We start from the raw sequence: 22,842 nt of genomic DNA on the forward strand, positions 1-22,842 counted from the left end.
TCAATACAGGAGGAATCAGTGGGCCCTGCTAATTAGAGCTTACAGTCTAGGAGGGTGGGTCAAGTGATACAAAAGGTAATAACTGGGGGGGATGAGTTGATGGAGAAAATAAAAGTACAGTTGTTGGGTGGAGGCAGGATAGGCTTCTCTGAAGAGAAAAGTTTTCAAGGATCACCTAGAAGTGGATAGAGTAGGAGATAGTCGGACAGATTGGGGTAGGGAATTCCAAAGGTTAGGAGAGGCTCTGGAAAAGTCCTGGAGGTGAGCATGGAAGAAGGTGACGAGGAAACTAGAGAGCAGGAGGTTTTGGGAGGAACGAAGAGAACAATTAGGTTGGTATTTTAAGACTAGGTTAGTGATGTAGCTGCGGACCGAGTTAGACCCCTTTTACACTGAGGCATTTTTCAGGCATTTTAGTGCTAAAAATAGCACCTGTAAAGCAACTAAAAACTGCCTCCCCTGCCTCCCCAGTGTGAAAGCCGAGTACTTTCACACGGGGGTGGTGCGCTTGTGGGGCGGGAAAAAAAGTCCTGCAAGCAGCATCTTTGGGGTAGTTTGGGAGCGCTGTATACAGTGCTCCTACACCGCCCCTGCCCATTGGAATGAATGGGCAGCGCCTGAAAAGCGCTTTGAAATTGCCACAACATGGGTGCTTTTAACCCCTCCTTCGACCGCTAGCGGGGGTTAAAAGCATACCGCTAGCGACCGAAAAGCGCCGCTTAAACAGCGGTAAAGCACCAATAAAGCGGCAGCAAATAAAACTAGCGGCGCTTAACCACTAACGGACCCGCCGCCCCAGTGTGACAGCAGCCTTATGGATGACTTTGTAAGTTATTGTTAGTATTTTGAATATAATTTGTTGGGTGAGTGGCAGCCAATGGAGGGATTGGCAGAGAGGGGTAGCAGACACTGAGCGGTTTTGTACATACGAGCAAATAACCTTAAATCCCAGTTCAATATTATCTGTAAAAAAATTAATCATACCTAGATCCAGTTTGTAAGCTATAAAATCGAATTGAGATTTGAGAACCTTTACTCATATGCACAGTAATTTTTAATGAATTTTCCTGAGGTCAGTTGAAAAATAGGTGACAGAACAGGTTTGAAAGATTTAAATTATTTTCTACAGAGTTGTAACATATGGAATAGATTATATTATCTATTTATCATTTATTTTTATTTTTTTTCAATAATTCAATATTCTACAGAATGCAAAAAAAAACAAAAAACATCAAATTGAAAATGTTAATAATTATGATTATATTTTTTCTGTCACTAGAAGAAATCAAAAAACATGTGCAGCAAGTAAAAAGAAAAACATTCCCAAATGAAAATACCCAAAACGTCAAATGGATTTTTTTTTTAAATTATATTTGTAATTTTAATGACACTGAAAGAAATGAGGAAACCTATGTACCATGTTTCCCCGAAAATAAGACCGGGTCTTATATTAATTTTGGCTACAGAAAGCACACTGGGGCTTATTTTCAGAGGATGTCTTATTTATTTATGGTAGGTACAATAATCTACATTTATTCAAATACATTCATGTCATCTTCTTCTGTGGAAAATATATATATATATCCTGATCCGTTAAAGCATGACAGCACAGTGCTAATGCTGTGTCATTTACCCCTCTCTATGTTCTAAAAAACCTGGAATAAAACATACAAAAGTTTTTCAAAAAGTTCCTGTGTCCCCGTCTTCTCTTCCCCTCTCCCCCTGTCAACTCAGGAGTCAGCATTATGACATTCTGTAATCCCAAAACCTTGCTTAAAGTCATTGTAAAATTATGTAATTCGTTCTGCAAAAAGATTATATAATGTGCAGTGTGTCTCCTTGTGTAACTTTATTGTGGAAAATACCTTATTTACAGCGCTGCTGGTAGCTCACGTGACCCGCCGGAGCTCTTCTTCCCCGCCTTGAATACTGCAGGGGGAGGAGCCGCTGACGTTAGCTGGGTGGAGAGGAGAAGATCTCCGGCGGATCACGTGAGCGCCCAGTGGTGCTGTTTTTTTTTTTTTTAAAGATATTTTTATTAGTTTTAAGACAAACCAGTTGTACAAAACAAGCACAACAAACAACCACTAGATAAAACTCGGTTAATCATTGGTATATAACGTCAAGTACAAAGCTCATGTATATATAAGAGACAAATAGTGGTACAGCGGTCAGATAGTAATTACATGGGTACATAGCACAAGCATTCTATCGTTGTATAGCAATAATAGTAATCTGCATATAGTGTATCCTGGCACGGCCTATAGGTGACCCATATGATGCATACATTATGAAGAGAGGGTCAGGGGGCTGGCCAGCCACCTGTCCCAGATTTTGTGGAATGTTTTTTTCCGTTTCCGGAGCTCAAAGGTAAGCTTATAGAGTGGTATAGCGTCATTAATTAATTTTAGCCAAAGAGATTTCAGAGACGTCTGTATACCTTTCCATGATAACAATATAGCCTTTCTAACATAAAAATAAAGAATACGTAGTAGTCTCTTAGCCTGCGATGATATCTGCAGGTCACCAAAAACACCTAGTAAACCGTTCTTAGGATGAATAATGTTAGGGAGGCCTAAAGCAGAGGAGATGAAAGAAGCCACCTCCACCCAAAAGTCCTGAACCACTGGGCATGCCCAGAAACAGTCTATGAAATCGACATTCCCGCCACAGCCACGGAAATATCCAGCCGTGGGCTTCAACCCCAATTTGTACAACCTAGCCGGGGTGAGGTGGGATTGGTGGAAAATCTTTACCTGTATAATACGGTCCCTTGATGAGATAACTGTGGTTTTGTACGTGTCACTAAACTCTGTCCAGTCATCTTCTGTAAGTGAAATGTCCATGGATGCCCACCTTTCTTGGGCCTAACTAAATCTGGGGTTAAAATCGGTCATTAGGGCATAGCGTAGTAAGCACAAATAAGTTTATTGGGATCAGGTTGTCTCAGCAGCTTCTCTAGTGGGGGTAGGTTAGTAGGATCATTTAGGGAGCCAAACTGAGCTCGGATAGCATGTCTAAGCTTATTATTATAGAACCAGTGGTGCTGTTAATAAGGTATTTTCCACAATTACACAAGGAGATACACTGCACATTATATAATCTTTTTACAAAACGGATTACATGTTTTTACAAGGACTTTAACTAGGGCTTGATTTCAGGGTAGGGCTTATAATGCAACCATCCCCGAAAATTACACTTGGTCTTTTTTAGGGGTAGGGCTTATTTTCGGAGGAAACAGAGTAGCAAGTCAAAAGAAAATATTCCCAAATGAAAGACCCCCAAAGTAGCAATTGGAAATTTTTCATAATTGCGATTGTAAATTTGACTAACACTGAAAAAAATCCGCAAACATGCATGTATCAGGTCAAAAGAAAACATACAAAGCCAGCAAGAGTACGGAGAACCATCTTAGTGCTCCCCAAAGAAATAGGAGGTATTGGCTTTCCAGACCCAGTGAGATATCAGGAGGCCTCACAGCTAGCCAGAGTAATGGAATGGTGCGCCTCTGAGAGGAAACCATACGTACAATTAGAACAAGCAATGGTTAAAATTTCCTTGGAGGGGTTGGCGTGGATAGCGAGATCGGAAATACCAATAACAGTGAAAAAACACCCACTGACAGGCGCAACTCTCCGTACTATTAACACGATTTTTAAAAAGACAAATCTATCATTATCTCCGAGCCCTATGTCCCCGGTGCTGGGTACGCCAGACTTTCAGCCTGGCATAAAAGACCGGGGGTTTGAGGTATTAAAACGAAGGGGGAAAAACAGGATCATACATTTCTCAAGGGGTAACTGCTTGATGTCACGAGGTGAGAAAGAAGGAGAAGTAACACCAGACCTAGACTATTTCAGGGCAATGCAGTTAGGAGCATACATCCGCTCGAAAACTAAAACTTACCCAGTGATACGGGAACTATCGCGCTTCGAACAGAGATGTTTAGATGGGGAGAGCATGAGGCATTCCCTATCATATTTCTACGAGGTATTAACGAGCCTGGAAGCACCCCAGGATCTTAATTTTATTCAAGCTTGGGAGAGAGAAATGGGGATAATGTTCTCCCAAAGACAGAAGGTCAAAATTTTAAAATCTATTCATAAGACATCGGTTGCAAGCAGGTACCAGGAGGGAGGATACAAAATCCTCACCAGATGGTATAGAACACCATCTGTATTACATAAAATATTCCCACAGGTCTCAAATGTATGTTGGCGTTGTATGAGGTCAGAGGGCACGATGTTGCATATATTCTGGGAATGTGAGAAGATCAGGGGATTTTGGAAAATGGCTGAGGAAACGGTTAAGGATATTACAGGTGTGTCTCTTGGGGAAAATCCGGCAGCATTTTTACTAAATGATGTCCCCATGTCGGTGGAAAAATATAAGAACTCTCTGCTTAAACACCTTCTCACGGCGGCAAGGGCCTGTATTCCGGCTCTGTGGAAGAGTTCAGTCCCCCCGACTAGAACACAGTGGTGGGCTAGAACTACGGAAATCCAACAAATGGAGAATTTGACTTTGATGCTGAAAGAACAGGATGAGAAATATTGGAAGATATGGGCTGCCTACTTAGCTTATAGAAGTGGAGAACAAGAGAGGTAGATCATGCGTGATCGAATGGGAAGGGGAGGGGGCACCCCCCCTTTTTTTTTCTCCTTTGGGGTTTTAGAGGGTGGGGGTAGATATTAGGGTTAGGATAAGAGAAAAGGAAAATTATACGTGTCTATTGTGTAGACGAGACTGAGTTGCATTGAATATGAAATGTATAATGTTGTTATAATTTGAAGATATGGGGATGCGACAAGATGTAAGAGATGACATGAAGAATATGTTAAGTGCTATATGTGGAATGTAATAAAAAAAAAAGAAAACATACCCAAATAAAAGAAAATATGAATTAAAGCAGAATTTAAAGTGTAACTAAAGGCAAAACTTTTTGGATAGAATGGAGAGGGATTAGAACACTTATTAGGTTTTTAGCGCTGTCTGTGCTCCCCGTTAGGAAGAATCACCCTTTCTATTTGTTCTGTTTACCATTATCATTGAAAGTGAAAGTAAAAGAAAATCACAAATGTTGGGTTCTCCCCTGAAAAGTGATAGAGGGGAAATATTCCAATGGGGGGCACTAGTTCTGGTGACCTGGGGAGCTCCAAGGGATTCCCTTAATTTTCAAGGATTTCCTCTCACGTCCTGTTTTGGGACAGGAAGTAAAGGTAAATCTCCTCAATGGGACACAAATAGCAAAAGAAAAACGTTGGGTATAACCCTCCTTTACTCTATCTATCCAAAATGAAAAAAAGTTTTGCCTACAGTTCTACTTTAACTGTATCTGAGCACCACAAACTGAAAACACTTTTTTTTTATTAATTTTTAATATTCAAAGCAAACTCATCCATCTATCCATGTCTCAATGCCTTACTTTGTTAAGAAATCAGCTTAGAAAACATCTTTCTAGCATTTCTAGCCATGGCCATCTTAAGTAAGGGCAGATGATTCACGTAGCATTCCTGAAATCCATCTGCCCTTAGCTCAGGCATGCAGGCAGGATGGTGTGTTTAGCTGAGCTAAAGCATTACATAATTTTGGCCTAGGTCAGAAACCTGGAAGCAACCGAGCAAATGTAAGAAAAAAACGTAAAACAAGTAAATATAATATGCCTTACAATCTATTTACTAAGGCTAGTAGCATAAGGAATAAAAAACTCAACAGTGTTTGAGAGTAGGGATGAGCTCGATGTTCGAATTGAACGTAAGTTTGTCTCGAACATCGGGTGTTTGCCGAAAAGCGAATATTATGGGGCGTTCGTGGGAAATCTGAGCGCCTCAGAATGTCCCATAATGCACTGCGAGATTGCAGTGCATTGCTGTATTACTGACCAAAGCATGCACCTGACCTGTATGCTTTGGCCAAGCGCACTCTGCTGAGAGAGCCATAATTGGCCAAAGGCAGGGTGCCTTTGGCCAATGATGGCTCAGGGGGACTAAGTCCACACCCCACACTATATAAGGCTGCTTACATAGCGGCCGTGTATAATGTATGGACAGAGATAGATTAAGATAGATTAGGCAGGCAGGTTAGTTAGTGGCAGTGTATTTGATATATATATACAGCCTGGTATATACAGTATCTCACAAAAGTGAGTACACCCCTCACATTTTTTGTACATATTTTATTATATCTTTTCATGTGACAACACTGAAGAAGTTACACTTTGCTACAATGTAAAGTAGTGAGTGTACAGCTTGTATAACAGTGTAAATTTGCTGTCTCCTCAAAATAACTCAACACACAGCCATTAATGTCTAAACCGCTGGCAACAAAAGTGAGAACACCCCTAAGAGAAAATGTCCAAATTGGGCCCAAAGTGTCAATGTTTTGTGTGGCCACCATTATTTTCCAGCACTGCCTTAACCCTCTTGGGCATGGAGTTCACCAGAGCTTCACAGGTTGCCACTGGAGTCCTTTTCCACTCCTCCATGACGACATCACAGAGCTGGTGGATGTTGGAGACCCTGCGCTTCTCCACCTTCCGTTTGAGGATGCCCCACAGATGCCCAGTAGGGTTTATGTCAGGAAACATGCTTGACCAGATCATAACCTTTACCCTCAGCATCTTTAGCGAGGCAGTGGTTGTCTTGGAGGTGTGTTTTGCGGCCCAGTCTCTGACGGTAGGGGATCATGCTCTGCTTTAGTATGTCACAGTACATTCATGGTTCCCTCAATGAACTGTAGCTTCCCAGTGCTGGCAGCACTCATGCAGCCCCAGACCATGACACTCCAACCACTATGCTTGATTGTAGGCAAGACACACTTGTCTTTAAACTCCTCACCTGGTTGCTGCCACACATGCTTAATACCATCTGAACCAAATAAGTTTATCTTGGTTTCATTAGACCACAGGACATGGTTCCAGTAATCGATGCCCTTAGTCTGGTTGTCTTCAGCAAACTGCGGGCTTTCTTGTGCATAATCTTTAGAAGAGGCTTCCTTCTGGGACGACAGCCATGCAGACTAATTTGATGCAGTGTACGGCGTATGGTCTGAGAACTGACAGGCTGACCCCCCACCCCTTCAACCTCTGCAGCAATGCTGGCAGCACTCATACGCTTATTTCCCAAAGACAACCTCTGGATATGACGCTGGGCATGTGCACTCAACTTCTTTGGTCGACCATGGGGAGGCCTGTTCTTGAGTGCAACCTGTCCTGTTAAACCGCTGTATGGACGCTGTTATACAAGCTGTACACTCAATACTTTACATTGTAGCAAAGTGTTATTTCTTCAGTGTTGTCACATGAAAATATATAATAAAATATTTACAAAAATGTGAGAGGTGTACTCACTGAGTTACTGTGTGTATATATATATATATATATATATATATATATATATATATATATATATTAGCAGGGTGACCCAGTGCTACTGTTTAAAATGGTGGTTTACATCAGGATTTCAGGGTAGCAAGTACACTAATGGCTCGGAGCTCAGAGCCGCACCCTCCCGAATCGGTCAGTGTCTGTAAGGGAGACAAGGGTGCATGTGTGCACCATGGTGTCCAGGTCGAAACAGAGCAGTGCCTAAGCCTGAGAGAAAGTCCATGAGGGTCAGAACAGATAGGAAGCTGTAGGGAACATGCAGAGCTGAAGTGCAGCATCTGTGCAAAACAAAATGGGACGTGTTTCATAGTCAGGAGTACCACAAGGGAACAAAATTTCAGGAGAGACCCTGAAGAGGTACTTGAAGCAGTAAAGCTGCCACAAGAGAGCCAGGAGGCTGAATGTTATGTTTTTGCAGTGATGGTGAGAACCCCCATCGTGGGAAGACATACCTGTGTGAAGTTTTCATGTTTGTCTAAATAAAAGTGGGCAGGAAAGCCCTGAGTAAACTCACTGTTTTGGCGCTACCATTGAGCTAAGAAACCCTGACTTGCTACAAATGGTGGAGGATAGCTGTGGGCATTAAATGGCAGAATTCCAGGTCCTTGCATACCAAAAACCATGAGTGCCAGAAACTATGTGTTCTGCTGTGTACAGCAACTGATGTGACTGCAGTGAAGTCTGCATGGAGAAGTGTAGTCCCCTGCAAGTCTTAAATAGACAGTATGCCAAATTTTCCTGCGTTGAAAGATACAGTGTTAAAAAGTGTTGTGTGCCTGACTGCAGAGATGGGGTGGTCACTGGTCAGAACACAAAATGGAAAGCAAGCCATCACTCAGTGCAAGAAGAGAGCAGATGGGTGTTGTTGCCTGTAGCAACAAAGCTCAGCTCAATTGTGAAATCTCTGGATCATGGTGGAGTGTTCTTGATGAGAGTCATACCAGTTGGGTTTGAGAGGAGCCTGCAACCAGATGGAGAGCGCTGGAAAAGTTCTGCTGGGAGAGTTCGGTCACCCATGGCAAGGAGTGAAAAAGTATCGTCTAAAAGGAGGAGCTAAAGCAGAGAAGTGACTCCACTTTCCCATACAGATGGGAGTACAAATGTTCCATGCCTGGAATGTGGTCAAGTGGGGCACGCTATTTTTACTTACTCCAAATTTTGGAATACATCATGATGTAATGTTTTGGAGGAAAAGCCTGTACCTGCAATCTCAAGTTCCTGTTACAATGTGTTGGCTGTTACCATTGGCAACAGGGAGTCTGTTTGCCTACAGGAGATGTTGGAGAGCTTAAGGAGGCCGCATCGTTGCCCTGTGATCATGTGGGGGCACTAGCCTGTGAAAGTGCCACAGAAGAATGATTCCTGAAGCAACACACTCAAAGCTAGATTACAGCACCCACCAACAAGAATAGTAGGACTGTTCCTATTATATGTGTGGGAGAGACTGAGTATGTGTTTAATGCCGGTGAAATGGTGGCCAATCCGGTGAGGAGATCTGTTTCCAAGAGAGACTTGATGTTTTACAGCAGGGAAGCATGGGTTAATGATAAACCCACGGCAAGACTGAGGACTCATAAGGACTTGTTTTCAGTCAGTGTACTGGGTAACAGGAAGACAAGTGATAAAAATGAACATAATGTATTGTTTACTAAAGAGATTAAAAGTGCTGAGGTAAATAATGAGTTAATGCAGCCTGCTAAGGCTGAAACAGCAGAGTCTGATGAAATTAATGAAGTGCCGTCAGTGCACAGTGGGGAAAATGTGGTATTGCAGACAGCTATGTCACGGGTGACCACTGAGAAATGTGTGCCATTGCCCCTAACAACAGTGACAGATGCAACAGAGATGTCCCTGGAGACTTCACAGGAGCATAATGTTTCCCAGTACTACTGTGTAGCCACCCCGATGGGCGAGTGTGTAGGTGTAAGTGAGGTGTAAAGTGTTGTATTAAAGTATAACTAAAGGCAAAACTTTTTTGTTTTATATAGAGTGAAGAGGGATTAGTTCACCTGTCAGTTTTTATTGTTGTCTGTGCCCTGTTAAGGAGAGTCACTCTCTCTATTTGTCCTGTTTACCATTATCATTGAAAGTGAAAGTAAAATAAAATCACATATTTTGGGTTGTCCCCAGAAAAGTAATAGAGGGCAAATAATCCAATAAGGACACTAGTTCTGGTGACGTGGGGTCCCCAAGAGATACCTTAAATTTGCAGAGATTTCCTCTCACTTCCTGTTTGGCTATGGGACAGGAAGTGAAGGGAGATCTCCCCGATGGGACAACTATGGCAAAAATAAACCTTACAAGGATTGTAACCCTCCCTTACTTTATCCAAAATGAAACTTTTTTTTTGCCTATAGTTCTACTTTTAGTGTCCCACAGACTGGTGATGAGCTAAGACAGCCTGTGAAAGTCAGGAATGATAATGAGGAATGTATTTCTGACAATGCTGCTGATGATGATAATGATAATGTTGAGAAGTGTATTACTGACAAGTGTAGTGTGTCAGTTGGTGTTGAGCCCCTCACGTCGCTAGTAAGGGAAGAGTCCCTAAAGTTCTAAGTAGAAATAACTGAGATATTATTAGAACTGTTGGAATTGGTGAAAACCCTTTCGCTGTACACCTGCGTGTATCCCTTGCAGATGGGTGGCCTGGTACTGCTTAGTATCAATCAGTGAAGACAGGTGGAACAAGCGATTGTACTGCAATGTTGGTTACTTGTATGGAAAGTGGTCTCCCGGTTCTCTGGGAGAGTGCTTCCAGCGGCTGTTTTGTGCAGAAGGCGCTCAAGGGAACTGGTAGAGAAATCAGAAATGGTTAAAGAGACTTGTGTACAAAATGTGTTGAAAAAGGTTGGTAGAACAGTGGCTTATAGAGATTTGGACAACAGGGGGGTGATGCTAAACTGTGGGAAAGTCCCATAGGGAGTAACCGCCTGCCTGTTGGTGGTCCCTCCATAGATACTGTCCCAGCAAACAATGATACAAGAGTTCCGTGTGATGGTGACCTTAATGAGTAATCCATTGTGGAATATTGCTATTGATGTAGAATGTCGTGTTAATCTCAGATGACTTGGCAGCCAAGGGTAACCACGCTGGGGCTAGTGAACCTGAAAAACAGATGATGCTGGTTAAGGATGAGTCAGGTAGTGAGAGAGGTCAGTCTCTGACAGGTGTCATAGAAGTAGGTCCCCTACAGTCCTGGGAGGGTAGGTCTGAGGGAGGTAAAAAGAAATATGGGCACCCAAGGCCAGAAGGTAGAAGGGATAGTAGAAAGACTAGTGGGAGCCCACAGTTCAGGAAGATGTGCTTGTGGAAGCACACCCAGAAAAAGATGTGGGTGGAGTGCCCCTTAGAAAGAAGGTTGGACAGGTTAGGACTCCTGTTCGTGATAGCTGACACAGAGGTGTCAAGGTGAAGTTCTGGGGGAAACTTACCCAGAAAAAGAATTGGGCTTACATAGGTAACAGCTGGTACAGAGCTGTCCCAACCACAGTGATGGGTTTATGTGTTCCTTCCTCCAGTTCAAAACAAAGGGGGGGGGATATGTAGCATGGTTACCCCGTGCTACTGTTTAAAATGGTGGTTTACATCAGGTTTTCTGGGTAGCAAGCACACTAATGGCTCAGGTATGTGCTGCATTCATAGGAGAGCCAGAGTTAGAGCTTAGAGCCCCACCCCCCTGAAGGGGTCAGTGTTTGTAAGGGAGACGAGGGTGCATATGTGCACCATGGTGTCCAGGTTGGGACAGAGCAAGGCCTGAGCCTGAGAGAAAGTCCATGAGGGACAGAACAGCTAGGAACAGCTAGGAAGCTGTAAGGAAGACGCAGAGCTGAGGTGCAAGGTCTGTGCATAAACACTGGAACATGTTTCATGGTCAGGAGGACTACAAAGGTACTAAATTTCAGGAGAGACCCTTAAGAGGTATTTAAAGCAGTAAAGCTGCCACAAGAGAGTCAGGAGGCTGAATGATGTTTTTGCAGTGATGGTGAGAACCCCCCTGCATAGGAAGACATACCTGTGTGAAGTTTTGATGTTGACCTCCTAATTCTTCACTGAAGGCATCTGTTTGGTCAATAAACTTCTTAGAAAAATCTGGGGCAACCAGTACTGGATATGATACCGATACTTTATCTGAGGCTTAACCAAACCCATACCTAAAATTTACCCCAGGTATTTGGTCTCCTCCATCCCGATTGTTTATTTCTCAGGGTTCACAGTAAACCCCTCCTTCTTTAAAGAGTCCAACACAACCTAAATTCGGGGCAGATTAGACCTCTAGTATGTACCAAAAATAGCAGCATCATGTAGGTACATTAAGCTGTATTTCCAATGAGAAAATACAGGTCAGGATGTGTTTAACTAGAGGAACCCTCCCCTTCATCCTCCTCAGACATCAGCTATAGAGAGGCGGTTTCCTCTTCATTTTCCCCAACCATGACCTGCATAGAGTCACACTGTCTAGTCCTTCAAAGAGAACAGAACAAGGTTATGAACTGTGAGCCATTCCCCTACAATGTTGTTATAACCTTGACTCTTTATTTTTGTCCTGAACTTCTCAAATAAAGATTGATTGAAAGAGAACAGAACAGTCACAGTTCAAAGTCCTCTGCTCATATAGTCCTATAGTTCTACGGAGAGAGGACAGTCTCACCCCACTGTGATATTATGTAATAGGTTGAGTACCACCCTAACCCCCTCTGTATGGCCCCAGATTCCATCAGATCCTCCTGTGCAAGCCACTGAGCCTGGATATGGCCCTAGGAGTGACACAGCCAACACAGCAGGTTCTCACTTCCTTGTGCTGCAGCCATGCTCTGGGACACTGGAAACATCGCTCCCCGCCTCTCCTGAGTGCTGGTCTCAGAAGAGGTGTAGCTGTTTTTTCCTCTCCATGCTGACAGGGGCTCTCGGGATTTGGCAGGTCCAAGCAGATCCTCCCCCAACACAGTACCGCTCCACCATCTCCACCAGTCAGCCCATCACCTGGGGTTCCCTGTGGCTGACCCAAAAATAAAGCTCACTAGGCAGCACCCTTTGGTAGTGGCCCATGACAACCCGCTCCACAATCTTACGTTCTGTTATTTTTTCAACTGCAACTATTTTGTGGCTAACTGTAAAAGGTCATGCATCTGGGACCACGGTGATGGCCCAGCATGATATTTCCAGCAATGCATCTGATGCGCACAGCAACTGTCACCTGAGGAAAGATTAGCTGAACTGAATTTATTTTCTCTTGAGAAGAGGAGTTTAAGGGGGGATATGATCAACATGTATAAATACATAGGTGGTCCATATAGTGAACTTGGTGGAGAATGATTCACTTTAAGGTCATCAGAGAGGACAAGGGGGTACTTTTTACATCTGGAGGAACAGAGATTTAATCTTCAAATATGGAAAGGTTGATTTACAGCAACAGCTGTGAAAATGTGGAATAGACTACCTCAAGTAGATCATTTTAAGAAATGCCTGGATTCTTTCCTAAATGCACTTAATATAACTGGATACTAATATGTATGGGAATGGTTGATCCAGGGAATATCTAATTGCCTCTTGAGGAATCAGGAAGAAATGTTCTCCCCCACTGGAGCAAATTGTTTTCTTTTTTTGCCTTCCTCTGGATTAACTGTGGGTATTGTATATTGTATATGGAGGTTTTCTATTTGTTTGCGTTGTTTTTTTCCCCTGTTGGTTGAACTGCATGGACTTTTTTCAACCCAAATAACTTTATAACTATATAACCTGAAGACAGGCTAAGATTTCCCCTCTCGAGTTTCGCATAATCTTTGGTGTCAGTTGCCGGCAGGTAATAGGCCTTCTGTGTTTCCCCCGACAGGATGATGAAATTGGTCTACTGGTCCTGAGACCATCCCTCTTTTTCAGCTGTTTATTCAGACATGGTTAAGAAGGTCCCACATCATGATGAGGGGTGAGTTTTTGGAGAAAATAGCCTTGTCCTTACTGTCAGGGGGTTGCTAGGGGCAACAATCACCTTCAAACAGTCCGCTAGATGGGTCAACTAGACCTGCACAGAGTCTGAGCCTCCAGCTGCACTGCCTGGGTCTGCAGATTCTGTATCAATAGAGCCAAAGTCTTCTGATGATGGTGGTTGGCATCTGCGTAGTCCAACTGCTGGGCTACTCTAGCCTGAACCATGGCATTTATAACCTCTTCCATGCCTCTTTCAGTGGCTTGCAGTGCCTGTGCCACACTGACCTACTACATACAAAGATGGCACCAGCCCTTTTAATGTCAGCTTTTTGCTTCAAAACTGTTTTCCTAGCTGGATTGCCTGCATCTTCTATATCTGTGATATTCTGAGGTACTGGATCACCAGCTAGATGACTTTGCAAAAGCAAAAAGTATTTTATTTTTCCAAAACAAGCAAACAAAAATAATATAATTCCTGTGCTTACTGGAGTGGTGTAATTATTTTATTTAAGAAAGCTGCTTGCACGAAAAATATGTATCCACTCTTCTATAGGGTCAACAATTATTATGCCATAAATTTAAAAAATTGGTGCTGCGTTAAACATAAAACCAAAAAAAAAAATATGGTGTATCCTACCAATCAAGTGATTACTCACTTAACCAATGACATCCTGCTTGACAGTATAACCAAACAGTAAAAAATTTGTGAACAATCAATCAAGTCAAATTGAGTATGTACATAGAAAATAAATTAAATTACATTTAAAAAATAAAAAATAATATATAAAATGAGATAAAGAATAATATGAAATGATCAAACAGTGTCCATTATATATAAAATCTCTCAAATAACAAAAATGGCTTTTCTTCAGCATCCAAAAACACAAATATTCCACAAACTCCAGACCAAAATAAAACTTTGGTTTACTGCCAGTAACACTGGCTATAAAGTCCCTGGTTGCTTCAGGGGTCCACGGAAAAGGTCACCACACCCAGCAGTGTCTCAACAATGAACAGCATACAGCTCTTCTTCACAAACAGGTCCTGCTCCCCCTCACACCTCATGGACAGCTGCTGACTGCTTCCTGCCTATTACAGCCCTCTCTCACAAATGTGTCAACCCATACAGGACCAAGATACCCGTAGTCAGGGTTGGAGGTTCTTTCCCACCAAAAAATCTCTCTGAGTCTCTAAATTCCAGGTCCAATATCAGGACTTACCAATCCCAAGAAAACTGTTAATCGGTTTTCTTCTTTCTAACCAAATCACCCCAGAACCCCTCTCCCTGCATGGGTGAGACCCCCTAAGTAGTCAGGACAATGTCTCTTTTCGTCCCCCTCAAAGAGAGCACAATCCAAAGGAAACAGGAATCTCCCATCCAGGACCCATCCCTGGCGTCCTGTACAATACATATTATAAACAGGGTAATTATTGCATTAATACACATGAATATTTATATTAAGAAGAGGACAGTACCTCTTAAGCAGTACAAAATTATTTGCATTGCTGTTATACAATAAAATTTTCTATTGAGGTAATTAAATATTTAAAAATGACTGCAAGCTGGTATGCCTTTATAGAAAAATAACGTGAAAATAGCAAGACTGTATAAAGTAACAGTTACTTAGCGAAGGTCAATGACTAGACACAGTGAAAACATAATGCGAGGCTATGTGTTGTAATAATACTGAGAACATGCCTGGAGGCATGAATGACGCCCTGGCTCTGGTTTAGTCAACATCCATTATCAGAAGAGCCACACAATACTTGCTAAACTGGGAAATATTTTCAGACCTGTGCATTCTTAGTCCTCACCCAATCTACTGAACTTAGAAATATACAATGACAAACTTACAACCTTGAGTGATCTTTGACATTTACATTACACAGCGTTAGAAACTAGGAATCTTTAGCTCTTTGAAGCACTGAGGCCTGGTTCACACCTATACATTTTTATGAGTGCATTTTCAGTTTTGCAGAAACACACTACAGTCCATATAACATGGTTTCTTATGGATGTAGTTCACATCTGTGTATTTTATGGAAAGGGCCAGGGTTTTTTTCTGGGTTTTGGTTCCATAGACTTCAATGGTTTAAAGATGTGTATTGAAAAAATGCAAAATGCACCTGCAATATGCAAACTGCAACCTGCACAAGTGTGAATCAGGCCTTAAGCCTTAACAGATATTGGAGTTTGCTGGTATACAACTACCCCGCATGAACTTGACAGTGTGAGGTCAGCTGTACATAGTAATGCGTGGTGTGCTTTTAAAATCACTTTGTGATACTTTTTGACAGATTTGAAATGCACAGTATTCTACAAGGACATTTATAATTCAATATTGCTGATTAAGCAAAACAGTTGATTTTGCTAAAGCCCTTTAGGTTGCTCAAGCATGATTAAGATGCTCAAATTTAGGAAATCCTTAAATGTCAGCTTTCCTTGTAGCATCATGTATCTAATCCAAAAGAACCTATGCCGCCGCCAAAAAAAGCTGCATAGATCTCTGCTAGTCAATGAAAACTATGATTTGATTGTGAACTATTCCAGCAGATTATTTTGAAATTCCCTGTCACAGAGAAATTGAAAGTAGTTTTTTTTTTTTTACTGGATGTGGACTTCCAGAAGAGTTATGCCACGTACACACGGGCGGACTTTTCAACCGGACTGGTCCGACGGACTTACCGACGGACTTTTGACGGACTTTTGAACAAACGGACTTGCCTACACACGATCACACCAAAGTCCGACGGATTTGTACATGATGACGTACGACCGGACTAAAATAAGTAGCCAATAGCTGCCCTAGCATGGGTTTTCGTCCGTCGGACTAGCATACAGACGAGTGGATTTTTCGACCGGACTCAAGTCCGTCAGAAAGATTTGAAATATGTTTCAAATCTAAAGTCCGTCAGATTTTTGACCGAAAAACTCAGCTGGAGGTCCGATGGAGCTCACACGATCAGATTGTCCGCCGGATTAGGTCCGTCGGACCAGCCGGTCTAAAAGTCCGCCCGTGTGTACACGGCATTACTTTATAACACACACAGCTGCTCAGCCTATTTCAACAACATTTTAAAGGTTTGCTAAAGCCTACGATTTCCTCGTATAACTTTTAGACCTGACAATTCACAGTCAAACCAAAAAACAGCGCAAACTGCTCATACTGTAAAACATTTGCTATTAAAGCTACTAGGGAGGGCCATACATTGCCATTCTGTAGCACAAGAATACACTTATGGATGGCATAGAATCACTAGCTTCATTTCATTCCACTCTGCTTATGACAAGCAACCAGGGCTCCTGTCTTCAGCTCAGACAAAACTGGAGGATAAAACTAGTGCATGCTAAAATAACAACACTACAAGGCCATATACTACATTTATAAGAGGGGGGTCGTGTAACAGTGAACAAATATGGAGCAACATGGCTGCCAAGTCTTTTTATTGCTGTCTGTATTCTCCCTGTGAAAATTCATCCTCCATATTTGTCCTGGTGACTATTGTCATTAAGATTGAAAGTGAGGGAAAATATAATATTTTGATTTCTAACTGGAACAAGTATAGAGGGGAAATCTTCCAGAGAGGATTTTTGTTCAGGTGACAATTGCCTAAGACAAAATTTCTCCTACTTTGGAGAGATCTTCTCTTACTAGTTGTCGTGCCTCCATATACAGTATCTCACAAAACTAAGTACATCCCTCACATTTTTGTAAATATTTTATTACATCTTTTCATGTGACAACACTGAAGAAATGACACTTTGCTACAATGTAAAGTAGTGAGTGTACAGCTTGTATCACAGTGTAAATTTGCTGCCCCCTCAGAATAACTCAACACACAGCCATTAAAGTCTAAACCGCTGGCAACAAAAGTGAGTACACCCCTAAGTGAAAATGTCCAAATTGGGCCCAAAGTGTCAATATTTTGTGTGGCCACCATTATTTTCCAGCACTGCCTTAACCCTCTTGGGCATGGAGTTCACCAGAGCTTCACAGGTTGCCACTGGAGTCCTATTCCACTCCTCCATGACGACATCACGGAGCTGGTGGATATTAGAGACCTTGCGCTCCCCTACCTTCCGTTTGAAGATGCTCAATGGGGTTTAGGTCTACAGACATGCTTGGACAGTCCATCACCTTTACCCTTAGCTTCTTTAGCAAGGCAGTGGTCAACCTGGAGGTGTGTTTAGGGGTCGTTATTATGTTGGAATACTGCCCTGTGGCCCAGTCTCCGTAGAGAGGGAATCATGCTCTGCTTCAGTATGTCACAGTACATGTTGGTATTCATTGTTCCCTCAATGAGCTGTAGCTCCCCAGTGCCGGCAGCACTCATGCAGCCCCAGACTGCGACACTCCCACCATCATGATTGACTGTAGGCAAGACACACTTGTCTTTGCACTCCTCACCTTGTTGCCATCACACACGCTTGACACCATCTGAACCAAATAAGTTTATCTTGGTCTCATCAGACCATAGGACATGGTTCTAGTAATCCATGTCCTTAGTCTGCTTGTCTTGAGCAAACTGTTTGCAGGCTTTCTTGAGCATCATCTTTAGGAGAGGCTTCCTTCTGGGACGACAGCCATGCAGACCAATTTGATGCAGTGTGCGGCATGTGGTCTGAGCACTGACAGGCTGACCCCCATCCCCCACCCCTTCAACCTCTGCAGCAATGCTGGCAGCACTCATACGTCTATTTCCCAAAGGCAACCTCTAGATATGATGCTGAGCATGTGCACTCAACTTCTTTGGTCGACCATGGCAAGGCCTGTTCTGAGTGGAACCTGTCCTAGTAAACCACAGTATGGTCTTGGCCACCGTGCTTAGAACCTAGGCCATCTTTATGTAGAGCAACAATTCTTTTTTTCAGATCTTCAGAAAGTTCTTTGCCATGAGGTGCCATGTTGAACTTTCAGTGACCAGTTTGAGAGAGTGAGAACGATAACACCAAATTTAATACCCTTGCTCCCCATTCACACCTGAGACCTTGTAACACTAACGAGTCACATGACACCGGGGAGGGAAAATGGCTAATTGGGCCCAATTTGGCCTTTTTTTTTAACTTAGGGGTGTACTTACTTTTGTTACCAGTGGTTCAAACATTAATGGCTGTGTGTTGAGTTATTTTGAGGGGACAGCAAACTCACACTGTTATACTGTTATACACTGTTATACAAGCTGTACACTCACTACTTTACATTGTAGTAATTTACATTGTAATTTTGTTGTGACATTAAAAGTTATAATAAAATATTTACAACAATGTGAGGGGTGTCTCACTTTTGTGAGATACTGTATGAAGTAAAGGAAAATCTCCTGCTGGGAGCAGAAGAGGTGTGCACAATATGTGGATTTGAATGAGAAAAAATGTAAGTAGAAGTAAGTAAAAGACTATTTTACATATGCCGTATATTGTATATCAGAAGTATTATATAGGGTCTCTTGGTATGCTATGTTATTCTTCTACAGATATGGAAAGCCCTGTTTTAAAACTGAAAATCTTTAGCTCTAAGTGCTTACATTTCTGACAAATCTGGATTACAAAGATTAGTGGGAATAAACTTTAATAACCTTTACTATACTACACCAAATTAAGACTCCATGGCTGGCTTTTTAAGGACTAAGTAACCCTTGAGTGACCTTGGTATTTAAATTCTACAATAATGGGAAGGGGTTGATATAAACTTGGAACGTTGGATACTAAACAGCTTTGAGTAAATGATTTAATTTTTAACAAACATGTTTAAAAATGCTATTCTACTATGGGCCTTTAGATAGAGAGAAAGTGGATAGAGCCTAAACCCACTATGAGAGGCATTAGCAAAGGAAATTAAAGTCAAACTCAAGGCAAACATAACAATGTAATTTAATTGTGTATTCCTTTTAAAATAATACGCATTTTTACATACATTTATCACAAGTTCCTGAATCCATCCCTATATCAGCCTCCTGTCATCCCTTGCAAAGTAGTGCTTCAGAATGTTAGTGGGAGGGCAGCACTAGAAGCCAACTAGGCCCTGTTGCATACACATGACAAGAAATGTGCTGAAAGAAGGAGAAAGCAGAGTGAAGAAAGACTACCCTGTCCCTGGAATTCATAAAGAGTGTTTTTAGAGATACTTTTTTTAGAGTTCCGTGGGGCCTCTACATCAGTGCTTGCAACAGATTCATGTACCTGTCAGAAACAGGTCCATCAATCTATCACATGGATGCCAACATTGAAGTTGGAGTGTCCATACTGGGCTCCCTGACCAATATACCTGTCAAACAGACAGCTGCATGGCCGAGGAGTTTTGTTGTGAGTTGGTCAGAGCCTGATATGGAACTTTGGGAGACTAGTTTACCAAGGTGTGCCTTGCTTGTAATTAACAATGAATGGCAGTAGGTAGGTTCCATAATCCCTATTCAGACCAACAGCAGTTATAAAATCCACCCACAGCCATCTGCTGTCAATCACAAGACAAACGGACCAGATGAAGAACTAGTCTTTCAGAGTTCCCCGTCAGGCTCTGCCTACCATACAGGTCCATAAACTGTAGATTTGAATTGGCAGTTTTGTTGTGGGGTGTGTGGAACCTGATGGGGAACTCTGAGAGAATAGTTTCCTTAAAACTGTTGCAAGGCTTTCTTTAATTTGGCACATGCTATTTTAAATGGAACATACCACCAGAAATGTGTTCCGAATGCTTTGGGAGAATGCGAAAATGGACCTCTAAAAATCTTGTGTTAAAAATGAACTGTTAGGGCTAAGCTACTTGAATTAAAATAATCTCTTAATGACAAGTCTAGTTGTAGGCAGTCAGCTCATTAGGCTAGAGCTACAAGGAAATGTTTAGCAGCAAAATTGCACAATTTAAATTGCTTGCAGTTGAATATTACGCAGATGGAACAAATGGCTCCCTATGGAGTAAGCTATTCAAGTAGCAAGTAAGTAGTAGTATTCAGTCTTCAGTGCCTGAACAATGCCCTAATCATATGTGATTGATCTACTGCTACTGCATGCTGCTTGTATAGTTTACACCATAGATAGCCATTTGTTCAATCTGCTTAGCAATCAATTACTACTTCCAGCAATTCATTGTTATTTTTAAAGCACAATTGAGATATTAAAAATCTATAGTGTAGCTCCCTCCTAATAAGTTGACTGCCAGCAAGTAGGTAAACCTCTAAGTAACAAGTGTTTAAAATTGCCCATGTAACTTAGCTATTTGACCAAATAAAAATATATAATGCACAGCACTCAATTAGTTTTCTTTTACATCTTAATGAAAATAGTACCAGTGAGTTTGTGCTCAATGCTGTCAAATATACTAAGCTATAACAAGTGGAATGACTGGCATTCAAAGATTTGAATATGTCAGCCATCTGACTCATAAGGGGTCAGGCTGGAATGTTTAAACTTGTAAAATGTCCTTTTTACTACTTTTTTTTGTGGGAGGTTGCCTAACAGAAATAAGAAAAGTGATTTGCAGGGTTTGACATCTGAAGCCTAGTAGACACGGGCCTAATGTCGGGCATTTGACGCGTGTGTAAGTCCGGCAGCCGGTCTAGCAATAGCACAGCAGGGGAGATCGCTGGACTAACATCAGATTATTAGTACAGCGACTCCGACCCGAGTTAGAAAATAGTAGTGTATACGGGGCTTAACTCTGATTTGGATCATTTGGAGCTGATGATTATCAACTGCAGATTTAAGCCTGATCTTTGGCTCATTCACCAAAATAATAGCACAGTATATTGAATATAAAGATTGGTATGTGGACTATAAACTGGGAACCGCTTAAAACAATTAGCCCTTTTAGTGATTTGATTTATGTGGGTTAAAGAAAGTGTGTCATGTTCCATAGTCATTGGTGAGAAAGGTGAATGGTGGATGTTCCTAAATGACGTGCATTGTGACACACCTTTTTTACAATATCTGGCATCAGCTTTCTTTGTGGCTTTTTGCATTCAGTCACATGACCTATTAGATCTGCAAAGGAAGCAGCTGAAGAGTTTTGTCGCTGGGCAGACAGGGCTGAATGGAAATTTGCAGATCATAGTTACCCACAGCCTGCTATTGGCTATAGAATCCACTCACTGCCTGCTGTCATTTATAAGGAGAGAACAGACCTTATGGGAAGTATCACTGGATGCAAGAAGTCATTTGGCTATTAGGGGGAAGGTGTTCTTGACAAACAGTGACAGGTGGGGTGGGGTTAGTGACACAGCATACAGACAGAGGACTCTGCCCGTCTCTGTATGCAAACTTAGAGTTGGTCTTAATTACCTCCAATTTTATTATCTACAAAGTGAAGGTAATTCTTTTTGAATTTAGTGCAGCTGTAACTCCACTTTGTAAAAGTGGTGTTTTTAAAAACTACCTGAATCTGCCACACATTTCAGTAAAGCTATTGAAAATGATGGCATGACTTTTTGAATCTTTTATGTTAGTATTAGTATTATCAGTAAATGTATTATCACTCATATGATGTAAAAGCGCCTAAATGTCACCATGTGTCATAGGTTTAACATGAGTATATAAGAAAGGGAGAGGGGACGTCAGAACCTGTCACAAAGCTGGGCAATTAAAAATGAGCTTGTAATGAAGACACTGGGGTTACCCCCATTGGTATCCTTATGTTAAAATGACCAGTACATTCAAGTTTTGAAGCTGCTGATGTTATATATAAAGATCTCTACTTTTTTTTAGATGTTTACTGTGCCCCCACCATGCCAAAAACAGAAATGCAGAAAAACTGTTTAATAAGAAATACTAAAATAATAAATAAATGAAAGTGTTCATTTGGCCCCAGAAAATATCACATTATCCCTCTTCTTAATCTAAAGAGCAGATTACTGCACTCTTTTCTATTACTTATTTTAATGTAAAGTTGGTTAAGCTCCTTATGTGGTATTATGGCTCTGAATCACTTATGAATTATTCATGATTGCTAACCAGAAGGGGGCATTTAACTGTTGTATTAGTGCTATCATTTCCTTTTAAATTCATTGTAGAAACTCAAGCGTGGAAGTCATTTATGTCCCCATACCTGTTCTCTAGGGCAAAGGATAGGGGTTTTTCACAACTCCTTAGTGAGGGAAGTATTAAGAGAGTGTCTCTACTCTTAAAGCACCTGTCTGATGCTAGGGCATAGGAGCTGGAATTAACACAACAAAGAGAGGGCATTAAATGCCATATACTTATTGTGCCAGGCTGGTATCTTTCATCGATGGGAGATGCATACCTTTTTTTTTTTATACCACCACTTACAAGGTGAGCTCATTTTCACTTATTTTCACGTATTTACTTGCTTACCGGTTACTTAAAAGAGACATAAGTTGTTCAGAAAATCACATTTATCATTTAACAAGTTCAGCATTTCTGCTTTGTTCAGCCTCTCAATGTTTGTGTAAAAGTAATCTGGGCAACTTTAACAGGCAATTGCTTTTACTGTACTTGTGGGTGGCCTTAGCCCCCCCCCCCCATCCCCATTCCCAGACCCCTTGCTTGGTGGTGGAGGAGCCTGGGACCACAACCAACAATG

General features: G+C 41.7%; 1 protein-coding gene across 6 annotated transcripts in view; it reads right to left on the bottom strand.

Annotated features, from left to right (window-relative positions):
* Positions 1-22,842, bottom strand: part of PTPRZ1 (protein tyrosine phosphatase receptor type Z1) — a 375,560-nt gene that overhangs the window by 163,760 nt on the left and 188,958 nt on the right. The window lies entirely within an intron of this gene.

The sequence above is a fragment of the Aquarana catesbeiana genome, linkage group LG03 (genome assembly GCF_042186555.1).
Source record: "Aquarana catesbeiana isolate 2022-GZ linkage group LG03, ASM4218655v1, whole genome shotgun sequence".
Lineage (NCBI taxonomy): Eukaryota > Metazoa > Chordata > Amphibia > Anura > Ranidae > Aquarana > Aquarana catesbeiana.